This window comes from Convolutriloba macropyga, chromosome 10 (genome assembly GCF_964194025.1).
Source record: "Convolutriloba macropyga chromosome 10, txConMacr16.3, whole genome shotgun sequence".
Taxonomy (NCBI): Eukaryota; Metazoa; Xenacoelomorpha; order Acoela; family Convolutidae; genus Convolutriloba; species Convolutriloba macropyga.
The window spans coordinates 27,270,049-27,281,208 of NC_134477.1; the positions used below are offsets into that span (position 1 = coordinate 27,270,049).

General features: G+C 39.8%; 1 protein-coding gene across 1 annotated transcript in view; it reads right to left on the reverse strand.

The window, feature by feature from the left end:
- The window catches only part of LOC142347846 (uncharacterized), a 176,361-nt gene extending 172,906 nt beyond the window's left edge, over positions 1-3,455 (reverse strand). Inside the window, exon 1 of the mRNA XM_075398978.1 lies at positions 3,438-3,455. The gene's annotated coding sequence lies outside the window, so the exon portion shown is untranslated. The remainder of the gene's footprint in view (positions 1-3,437) is intronic.
- Between the last annotated feature and the right edge of the window lie 7,705 nt (positions 3,456-11,160).

Here is an 11,160-nt window from a genome sequence, read left to right on the forward strand (position 1 = left end):
AATTCCCGCAATTTTGTTTGTTTTTCAATTTCAAGACGCTGTCTAGCAATGCGAAGCTTTGCCTCATGTTGTTTCTCAAGTTTCTCCCTTTTGAGTCTTGATATTTCTAAGTCTCGTTGACGCTGACTTGATCTTTTTGAGGAAGTCATATGTGAACCTGATCTTGAATGGTGAGAGGTATACAGCTCTGTTGTCTCTTTGTCATGGACCGTATTGATAAACCCTCGAGCAGCAGAAATGAACTCATCAGTTTTCTTTGTTACAGTCTCTAACCAATTTTCAAGGTTCTTACAGGCAGCATCTGGATTTTCGGTCTTTTGTGCCATATCAAAGAGCTCTTCATTCTTATCAACTACTCTAGTAAAAGCATCCTTGCACTTCACAATCAGACGTTCGATCTTATCTTTCCTGTCTTGCTTATCCACAGCACTGTTAATTTCACCATAGATGTTATTAAGTTCAGCCTCTAATTTTGCCCTCGCACTATAAAGTTTGTTGAATTTGTCTAGCAATGTTGTCATGATCTTAAGAAAAACAGGAACCACAAGTTTAATTTGGTACTAATATAAAGTACATACGCATACAACAGCACAACACAAATGGGTTATACCGAACCCTAGTGTGACGGTTTGCCCAGCAAACCGCCAAAGAGCAAGAATGTTCGTCGAGTACAATAGTACCCGGCGAAAGAAAGAAAGAACGGTGCGCAGGAAGCGCGAAACGGGACAGGACGGGAGACCAGACGGACGGGAAGAGACGCCGAACGAGTAACGCACGACGCAACGGGAAACCGGACAAACGGGGGCGTCGGGCGAAAAGCGCGCGACGAAGCGGGAAAATGGCACGGGCGGGGCGGAATCGTCGGGCGGATAGCGCGCGACGAAACGAGAAAACGGCACGGTCGGGGTGGAAAGGTCGGGCGGATAGCGCGCGACGAAACGGGAAGCCGGGATAGCACGGGAGGGAGACGGTAAACCACAAGCGAGGCGGCGGGAAGATCAATGCTAGCAGACCACAGCAACGATTTCAACCAAACAAACTAGCCGCAACTCCAGAATAAACTTATTTCACACCCTAGAAAGACGGGGAGAAGCTACTGTCAGGTAACCTAGCACAAAACATTATGGGGCTTTATCTACGGCATCAAATCATCGGAACATCAAACAATTTACGGCAACGAAGTAGTATAATCAAAAGTCGAAAAGGTCAGGAAATTTTCTAGCCGTAACACCAGAACAAACTTAAGTCACACCCTAGCAAACCACCATACCCAGACAACAAAAGTGCATACTACCAAAATTAATAAAGCTACAACAAATTGCTAGCAAACAAATGTGGTGAAAGTCACGAAACAAACCAGCCGTAACTCCAGAATGAACTTAAGTCACACCCTAGCAAGGAACGAGACTAAACAACCAACCAGCATACTAGCAGAAAGAAAAATTTACTACAGCAAAAATTCAACATACTACACCATACAACAGATGAATGGGGGATAGAAGGAAACAAAGTGACACGGAAACAAAAGGACGGAAGCGGAAAATGAAACCAGATAACCTGCGGAAAACGGACGGTAGTGAAAAACTCGAAGAATGGGGAGAGCGAAACGTTTAGTAAAGCGGTATCGGAGAGAACCAACTACAAACTAACCCGTAACTCGTGAGTTAACTAAGTCACACCGCCAGTCAGCGGGTAGACTCCCACAACAGCGCAAGACTAAGTGACATTCCGGTTATCAAAGGCTTGTGTGAGTTCCGCCTCCTCGAACGCATGACGGATGCGAAGCGTTTTACGACGGCGCTTTGAAAGTTTCTCCGGTCGGGAGCGTGTTATCAAGGACCGGAGGTTGTTCTTATGAGCTAAGACTATAGTGAGTGTTTTCAGCTCAAGCGCAGGCCTTTGGTGTAATGCTCTGTACTCTTTAAGTAAACTAGGATCTTTCTGTTTACGTCTAGACACAATGTCTTTCACTAAATGGATGGTAACTAGAGTACTACGCTTGATTTGATCGTAGATATCAGGAGTTCCCTCTCTGGGGCAATACACTATAGCTTCTATGCGCTCCTGATAGTTTTCAAGCACTGAAACAGGCTGCGAAGGTGTTAAAGGCTTATTGTTGTTGCTTCGATGACGTGAAAGCGAATTGTTCACAACATCATGCCATATAACTAGGCGCTTCTTATCATGAAAGAAATGACTCAACTGGAACTGCGCTGTTTTTCGGACTTTCAAAGCGTTAGGGTTGAAACTTAAACCCGGTAATGCGTAAACGTTACGTTTGTAACGATTTTGTGTTACTTAAGGCGCAGTTTTTATGGCGTGATGAAGTGAACTTGCAGCTAATATGAAAACCATATAATGTTTTTACAACATGATTGAATTGAGCTTTGCTCAAACTCCGAACCTTGGTGTTAAATGCACAATTTTATTAGACTTTCCAAGAATGAGCATTTTTTTGGAGGAAAAACCTGATTTTTTTCTCTAAATTTGAAAAACTTGAACAAATTACCAAATTGTTCTTTTTTTTAAAATTGATAACTTTATGCAATTATTGCATCCCGGATTAATAACTTTTTTCTATAAATTTCTAAGCAATTCTTTCACAATTGGTCAATTTTTTCAAACTATTTTTTGTTTCGCTTAATTTAAGACGTTTATAGCCTTCTTAAACCAAATTCAGCGAGATAGAACGCAACAATACAATTATCGCATTTTTTTGCCAAAAATTTTTAAAATTGGTGTTTTTTAAACAAAAAATGTGTATGGGGTGAGTTATCGGTGACCGCTTTTCAAAAAATCAGCTTTCTGGGGCAATGGGGGGCTGTATATTTGCCTGATAATTAATCAATTTAAAGCATCACAAGTTTTTTTTGGATGAGTCTTACAGTTTTTTTTTGGGATATGAGTTACGCTCCGTATCTTGCAACTGTTGGATTGCTGTCAACTCTGTATTGGATTCAAGTTCACGGCAAGAATGCTGGATCCACGGTCGGGATGTTATTTGGGCACTCGAGAGGCAAATAAGTTTGTATCCTGGTTCCGGAATTCCTTGATCTAACACATAGACGTCCAGTTCGCAGTTTACCATTAACAGATCAGATAGGCACTAACAGCCTTGCAAATACAGCGCCCTTTTGAACGTCATTCGGCCGCCAACCAGCTAATAGTTGATAAACAGTCGCATTCAGACGCATTAAACGGTCTATGTTTGATCAAGTTATCAATACAACCGGGAGGGATAAATAGTCATGTCGCTCTGTCATAACATACAATAACATTTGATTGAATTAGCAATTAGCTAAACAAAATTGTCAACTGATAAAATATCCGGTTTGTTCCAATTAGATCTTTGTAAAATACTGGAACATGAAATATTCCACAGCGAATTATCCAAAGTTTCCTTTCAAACGTGCAAGAAGAGACTCAGCACAATTCGTTCACTATTTAATAAGTTTATCACAACCACTAGGCTAAAGCCCGTCGCGGCATCAAAAATATAGGTGAAACACACTATCGAGTACGTTCAATTCTCAAGCAAGATAAAGGCAACTGTGTATAAAGTAGCATCAAGGCAAAACTGCATCAAACTGGCAGATCTAGTAACATTTTTTGGCAGGTCTTAGTCTAAGATTGATCACCGAGAAGTTTTCGGAACATAAAATTATTAAGCCTAAAAGGAGCGCAATCGACTTAGTATATAAGTAGGCTGAACAAAAATAATGTTAAACGAACTGTTTCCGACCTTTCTACGTAAATTAGAAGAGATTTTGTGTGCATTCCCTTTTTGTAAGGCTTACATGGTTAAGAGATTACGTAATATACTTTTCTCGCTTTGTTTCTCGCTGCTCTTTTATTTACTCGCTTTGTTTAAATAGCGTTGCTCATTTACGCGGTAACATATACCATACATCGGAATTGCTATCAGACCATCTTGAGACTTGATTACTTTTTTCTCTATAAAGAGATCTGTTGTTGTCTTACACAAGTTTCATGTTTCTCCTAACCTTCTGAAGATCATTTTCAAAACACATCGCAATGCTTCTGCCTAATGTTCTTCTTAAAACTTCGCCTTCAGAAATAGTTCTAACCACGGGAAGTTATATTGTAGTATCAGACGGCAATTACTGTGTGGAGGCATAAAAGTTTAGATCCTCAGTCGGAATTCTGAAGGCAAGTTTTGACAACGTTTTATACAGAGATCGCTTGATGAGGTCCCAGATGATGATAATATTCGTCACCATTTGGTTGCATCAGGACTGGAGAAACCATTTGTCATCATTGCTGCTTGTCTTATATCCAATTTATTTGTTTTCTCAAAAAGGGATGGGTGGAAGGGTAAATCACGCTCTTTCAAGCCCGTTGTTACGTACTATGAATCCGCTTTTCGACTGATATAAAAAATGACCTAAATGTGAAAGAATTGAGTTTAGAGTTTTAGCAATGTTTTGCTCTTTTTTAGAATTACCAATTTTTTTTTCAAATTTCCAGAATTCACTGGTTCTCTTGTCACCTCAATATCTATTGACGGCGACAAAACACCTCTTGTAAGCCCATTTGGTAATAAATTGCAGTGTTTGCACAGGAAAGTGTTTTGAAGGTCATTTTTGGATGCTACACCAATAATTTGTATGCATGTACGATTAACAGTTTGTAATTTATAACTTGCAAATTGATCATGTCGCCATCCTCTAGTGCAAGCAACACACACAGACCCCGAAGACGCCCAACAAATTCACAAATACACAGGAGAACACTCAAAAACAGTGAGCGAAAAATACAAAGATATGAATTGACTTCACGTATAACAGCTGTACATTTTTATTCGTTTCTGTCATTTCACTTCCACTATCTGAGCGAGCGAAAGAGAGAGAGAGAGAGAGAGAGAGAGAGAGAGACCACATGTCATCCTTGCTGCTAGTCTTATGTCCTATTTGTTTGTTTTTCAAAAAGGGATGGGTGGAAGGGTAAATCACGCTCTTTCAAGTCCGTTGTTACGTACTATGAATCCGCTTTTCGATTGATTACACTCTTTTTGTTCACTAAATTGAGCGCTCACGAAGTCTCTCTTTCGGCGCACAGAATGTGCAATCTTTTTCATAATCAGACAACCGTCCAAAAGCGCTAGATAACTTACTGGTCTTCTTTTGTTTTGTTTGTCAGAGGCCTTGTCTTGATTGACTTGCCGTTTTCAATTTGTTTCACATAAACGTTCTTTAAGTGCCTTCGATTCATTTTACAGATCAGCTAAATTAGATCAGATCCATTGGTCCCAGACTTTTGGAGACTGTTTACAGTATGGATTTACCCTTGTCGCTATCTGACATAAAGAGAATTGGTCGAGGCCTTGCCATTCCACGAACCATTGGTCTTTCGTTTTGCGGGTTACCTTTACGGGTGTTAATAGGGATGATGTTGAGGGTATCCACAATTTTCTATCCGGATTTTTACCGATATAAAAAATGACCTAAATGTAAAAGAATTGAGTTTAGAGTTTTAGCAATGTTTTGCTATTTTTTAGAATTACCAATTTTTTTTTTCAAATTTCCAGAATTCACTGGTTCTCTTGTCACCTCAATATCTATTGACGGCGAGAAAATACCTCTGGTAAGCCCATTTGGTAATAAATTGCAGTGTTTGCACAGGAAAGTGTTTTGAAGGTCATTTTAAGATGCTACACCAATACAATTTGTATGCATGTACGATTAACAGTTTTTAATGTATATCTTGCAAATTGAACATGTCGCTATCCTCTAGTGCAAGCAACACACACAGACTCCGAAGACACGCAACAAATTCACAAATACACAGGAGAACACTCAAAAACAGTGAGCGAAAAATACAAAGATATGAATTGACTGCACGTATAAGAGCTGTACATTTTTATTCGTTTCTGTCATTTCACCTCCACTGTCTGAGCGAGCGAAAGAGAGAGAGAGAGAGAGAGAGAGAGACAGAGACAGAGAGAGAGAGAGAGGGAGAGAGACCACATGTCATCATTGCTGCTAGTCTTAAGTCCTATTTGCTTGTTTTTTCAAAAAGGGATGGGTGGAAGGGTAAATCACGCTTTTTCAAGCCCGTTGTTACGTACTATGAATCCGGTTTGCAACTGATTAGATTCCTTTTGTTCACTAAATTGAGCGTTCGCGGAGTCTTTCTTTCGGCGCACAGAATATGCAATCTTTTTCTCAATCAGACAACCGTCCAAAAGCGCTAGATATCTTACTGGTCTTTTTTGTTTGTCAGAGACCTTGTCTTGATTGACTTGCCGTTTTCAAATTGTTTCACGTAAACGTTCATAAAGTGCCTTTGATTTTTTTCACAGATCAGCTAAATTGGATCAGATTCATTGGTTCAGACTTTTGGAGACTGTTTGCAATATGGATTTACCCTTGTCGCTACCTGACATAGAGAGAATTGGTCGAGGCCTTGCCATTCCACAAACCATTGTTATTTCGTTTTGCGGGTTACCTTTACGGGTGTTAGTAAGGATGATGTTGAGGGTATCCACAGTTTTATATCCGCATTTTTACCGATATAAAAAAGACCTAAAATTTAAATAATTGAGTTTAGAGTTTTCGCAATGTTTTGCTCTTCTTTAGAATTACCAATTTTTTTTCAAATTTCCAGAATTCGCTGGTTCTCTTGTCACCTCAATATCTAATGACGGCGAGAAAATACCTCTTGTAAGCCCATTTGGTAATAAATTGCAGTGTTTGCACAGGAAAGTGTTTTGAAGGTCATTTTTGGATGCTACACCAATAATTTGTATGCATGTACGATTAACAGTTTGTAATTTATAACTTGCAAATTGATCATGTCGCCATCCTCTAGTGCAAGCAACACACACAGACTCCAGAGACGCCCAACAAATTCACAAATACACAGGAGAACACTCAAAAACAGTGAGCGAAAAATACAAAGATATGAATTGACTTCACGTATAAGAGCTGTACATTTTTATTCGTTTCTGTCATTTCACTTCCACTATCTGAGCGAGCGAAAGAGAGAGAGAGAGAGAGAGAGAGAGAGAGACCACATGTCATCCTTGCTGCTAGTCTTATGTCCTATTTGTTTGTTTTTCAAAAAGGGATGGGTGGAAGGGTAAATCACGCTCTTTCAAGTCCGTTGTTACGTACTATGAATCCGCTTTTCGATTGATTACACTCTTTTTGTTCACTAAATTGAGCGCTCACGGAGTCTCTCTTTCGGCGCACAGAATGTGCAATCTTTTTCATAATCAGACAACCGTCCAAAAGCGCTAGATAACTTACTGGTCTTCTTTTGTTTTGTTTGTCAGAGGCCTTGTCTTGATTGACTTGCCGTTTTCAATTTGTTTCACATAAACGTTCTTTAAGTGCCTTCGATTCATTTTACAGATCAGCTAAATTAGATCAGATCCATTGGTCCCAGACTTTTGGAGACTGTTTACAGTATGGATTTACCCTTGTCGCTATCTGACATAAAGAGAATTGGTCGAGGCCTTGCCATTCCACGAACCATTGGTCTTTCGTTTTGCGGGTTACCTTTACGGGTGTTAATAGGGATGATGTTGAGGGTATCCACAATTTTCTATCCGGATTTTTACCGATATAAAAAATGACCTAAATGTAAAAGAATTGAGTTTAGAGTTTTAGCAATGTTTTGCTATTTTTTAGAATTACCAATTTTTTTTTCAAATTTCCAGAATTCACTGGTTCTCTTGTCACCTCAATATCTATTGACGGCGAGAAAATACCTCTTGTAAGCCCATTTGGTAATAAATTGCAGTGTTTGCACAGGAAAGTGTTTTGAAGGTCATTTTAAGATGCTACACCAATACAATTTGTATGCATGTACGATTAACAGTTTTTAATGTATATCTTGCAAATTGAACATGTCGCTATCCTCTAGTGCAAGCAACACACACACAGACTCCGAAGACACGCAACAAATTCACAAATACACAGGAGAACACTCAAAAACAGTGAGCGAAAAATACAAAGATATGAATTGACTGCACGTATAAGAGCTGTACATTTTTATTCGTTTCTGTCATTTCACCTCCACTGTCTGAGCGAGCGAAAGAGAGAGAGAGAGAGAGAGAGAGAGACAGAGACAGAGAGAGAGAGAGAGAGAGAGAGAGGGAGAGAGACCACATGTCATCCTTGCTGCTAGTCTTAAGTCCCATTTGCTTGTTTTTTCAAAAAGGGATGGGTGGAAGGGTAAATCACGCTTTTTCAAGCCCGTTGTTACGTACTATGAATCCGGTTTGCAACTGATTAGATTCCTTTTGTTCACTAAATTGAGCGTTCGCGGAGTCTTTCTTTCGGCGCACAGAATATGCAATCTTTTTCTCAATCAGACAACCGTCCAAAAGCGCTAGATATCTTACTGGTCTTTTTTGTTTGTCAGAGACCTTGTCTTGATTGATTTGCCGTTTTCAAATTGTTTCACGTAAACGTTCATAAAGTGCCTTTGATTTTTTTCACAGATCAGCTAAATTGGATCAGATTCATTGGTTCAGACTTTTGGAGACTGTTTGCAATATGGATTTACCCTTGTCGCTACCTGACATAGAGAGAATTGGTCGAGGCCTTGCCATTCCACAAACCATTGTTATTTCGTTTTGCGGGTTACCTTTACGGGTGTTAGTAAGGATGATGTTGAGGGTATCCACAGTTTTATATCCGCATTTTTACCGATATAAAAAAGACCTAAAATTTAAATAATTGAGTTTAGAGTTTTCGCAATGTTTTGCTCTTCTTTAGAATTACCAATTTTTTTTCAAATTTCCAGAATTCGCTGGTTCTCTTGTCACCTCAATATCTAATGACGGCGAGAAAATACCTCTTGTAAGCCCATTTGGTAATAAATTGCAGTGTTTGCACAGGAAAGTGTTTTGAAGGTCATTTTTAGATGCTACACCAATACAATTTGTATGCATGTACGATTAAATGTTTTTAATGTATAACTTGCAAATTGAACATGTCGCTATCCTCTAGTGCAAGCAACACACACACAGACTCCGAAGACGCGCAACAAATTCACAATTACACAGGAGAACACTCAAAAACAGTGAGCGAAAAATACAAAGATATGAATTGACTGCACGTATAAGAGCTGTACATTTTTATTCGTTTCTGTCATTTCACCTCCACTGTCTGAGCGAGCGAAAGAGAGAGAGAGAGAGAGAGAGAGAGAGAGAGAGAGAGAGAGAGAGAGAGAGAGAGAGAGAGAGAGAGAGAGAGAGAGAGAGAGAGAGAGAGAGAGAGAGAGAGAGAGAGAGGGAGAGAGACCACATGTCATCCTTGCTGCTAGTCTTATGTCCTATTTGCTTGTTTTTTCAAAAAGGGATGGGTGGAAGGGTAAATCACGCTTTTTCAAGCCCGTTGTTACGTACTATGAATCCGGTTTTCAACTGGATTAGATTCCTTTTGTTCACTAAATTGAGCGTTCGCGGAGTCTTTCTTTCGGCGCACAGAATATGCAATCTTTTTCTCAATCAGACAACCGTCCAAAAGCGCTAGATATCTTACTGGTCTTTTTTGTTTGTCAGAGGCCTTGTCTTGATTGCCTTGCCGTTTTCAAATTGTTTCACGTAAACGTTCATTAATTGCCTTCGATTTTTTTTCACAGATCAGCTAAATTGGATCAGATTCATTGGTCCAGACTTTTGGAGACCCAGGTCGAGGTGGCCAGACCGAAGTGACCCCTGATCAGACGAGTTTCGAGCGCACACATGTTCCCGGTGCGCTCGAATTACATGGTCTGGAAAAGGCTTCGAGCGCACTTTTGTCTGGACAATGGTCTGGAACTTGCCTGATCAGAGGCCACTTTGTTCTGGGACGGTCTGATCAGAGGCAGTTTCAAGCGCACACTAGTCTGATCAGAGGCCGATTCGAGCGCACACTAGTCTGACCAGAGAACAATTCGAGCGAAATTGTTTGCAATTTTTTTTGTTTTCTTACTGACTTTGGTTGTCTCGGGTGAGAGACAACAATAAAACAGCATTCTGATCGGAACTTGAGAATCTGATGAGTTTGATCAGAACCAACGGGTCCAGCTGATAACAAATGCCGGTCCCCTCAAGAAAAATTTGAATCAAAGTAGATCAAGACGTTTTTTATGCAGAGCTGTCTAAGTTCATTTTTCAGTTAAAAGCATAAAAAATGGCATACTCAGTAATTTTTTTGATCATTTTTTTTTCGATTTACTTTCATTAACAATACTTTTCAGGATTGGTTTTTTTTGTTAGTTGAATATAAGATTGATAAAATGATAGATGAAATGAATATATTATAACGATATTGAGAGAGATTTGTTCATGTTCAAAATCATTCTCTGATCAGAGGTGATTTCGAGCGCACTTTAGTCTGGGACAATATTTCGAGCGCACTTTAGTCTGGACAATGGTCTGGAACTCGTCTGGACAATGGACTGGAACTTGTCTGATCAGGGGTCACTTCGGTCTGGAAACTCGTCTGATCAGAGGCGGCTTCGAGCGCACTTCGAGCGGACAATGATCTTCGAGCGCATACTCGTCTGATCAGAGGTCACTTCGGTCTGGGACGGTCTGATCAGAGGTCCCACTTGTCTGGGACGGTCTGATCAGAGGTGATTTCGAGCGCGACCTCAACCTGGGGACTGTTTACAATATGGATTTACCCTTGTCGCTACCTGACATAGAGAGAATTGGTCGAGGCCTTGCCATTCCACCAACCATTGTTATTTCGTTTCGCGGGTTACCTTTACGGGTGTTTTTAGGGATGATGTGGAGGGTATCCACAATTTTATATCCGCATTTTTACCGATATAAAAAAGACCTAAAAGTTAAATAATTGAGTTTAGAGTTTTCGCAATGTTTTGCTCTTCTTTAGAATTACCAATTTTTTTTTTTCAAATTTCCAGAATTCGCTGGTTCTCTTGTCATCTCAATATCTAATGACGGCGAGAAAATACCTCTTGTAAATCCATTTGGTAATAAATTGCAGTGTTTGCACAGGAAAGTGTTTTGAAGGTCATTTTTAGATGCTACACCACTACAATTTGTATGCATGTGCGATTAACAGTTTTTAATTTATAACTTGCAAATTGAACATGTCGCTATCCTCTAGTGCAAGCAACACACACAGAGACTCCGAAGACGCCCAACAAATTCACAAATACACAGGAGAACACTCA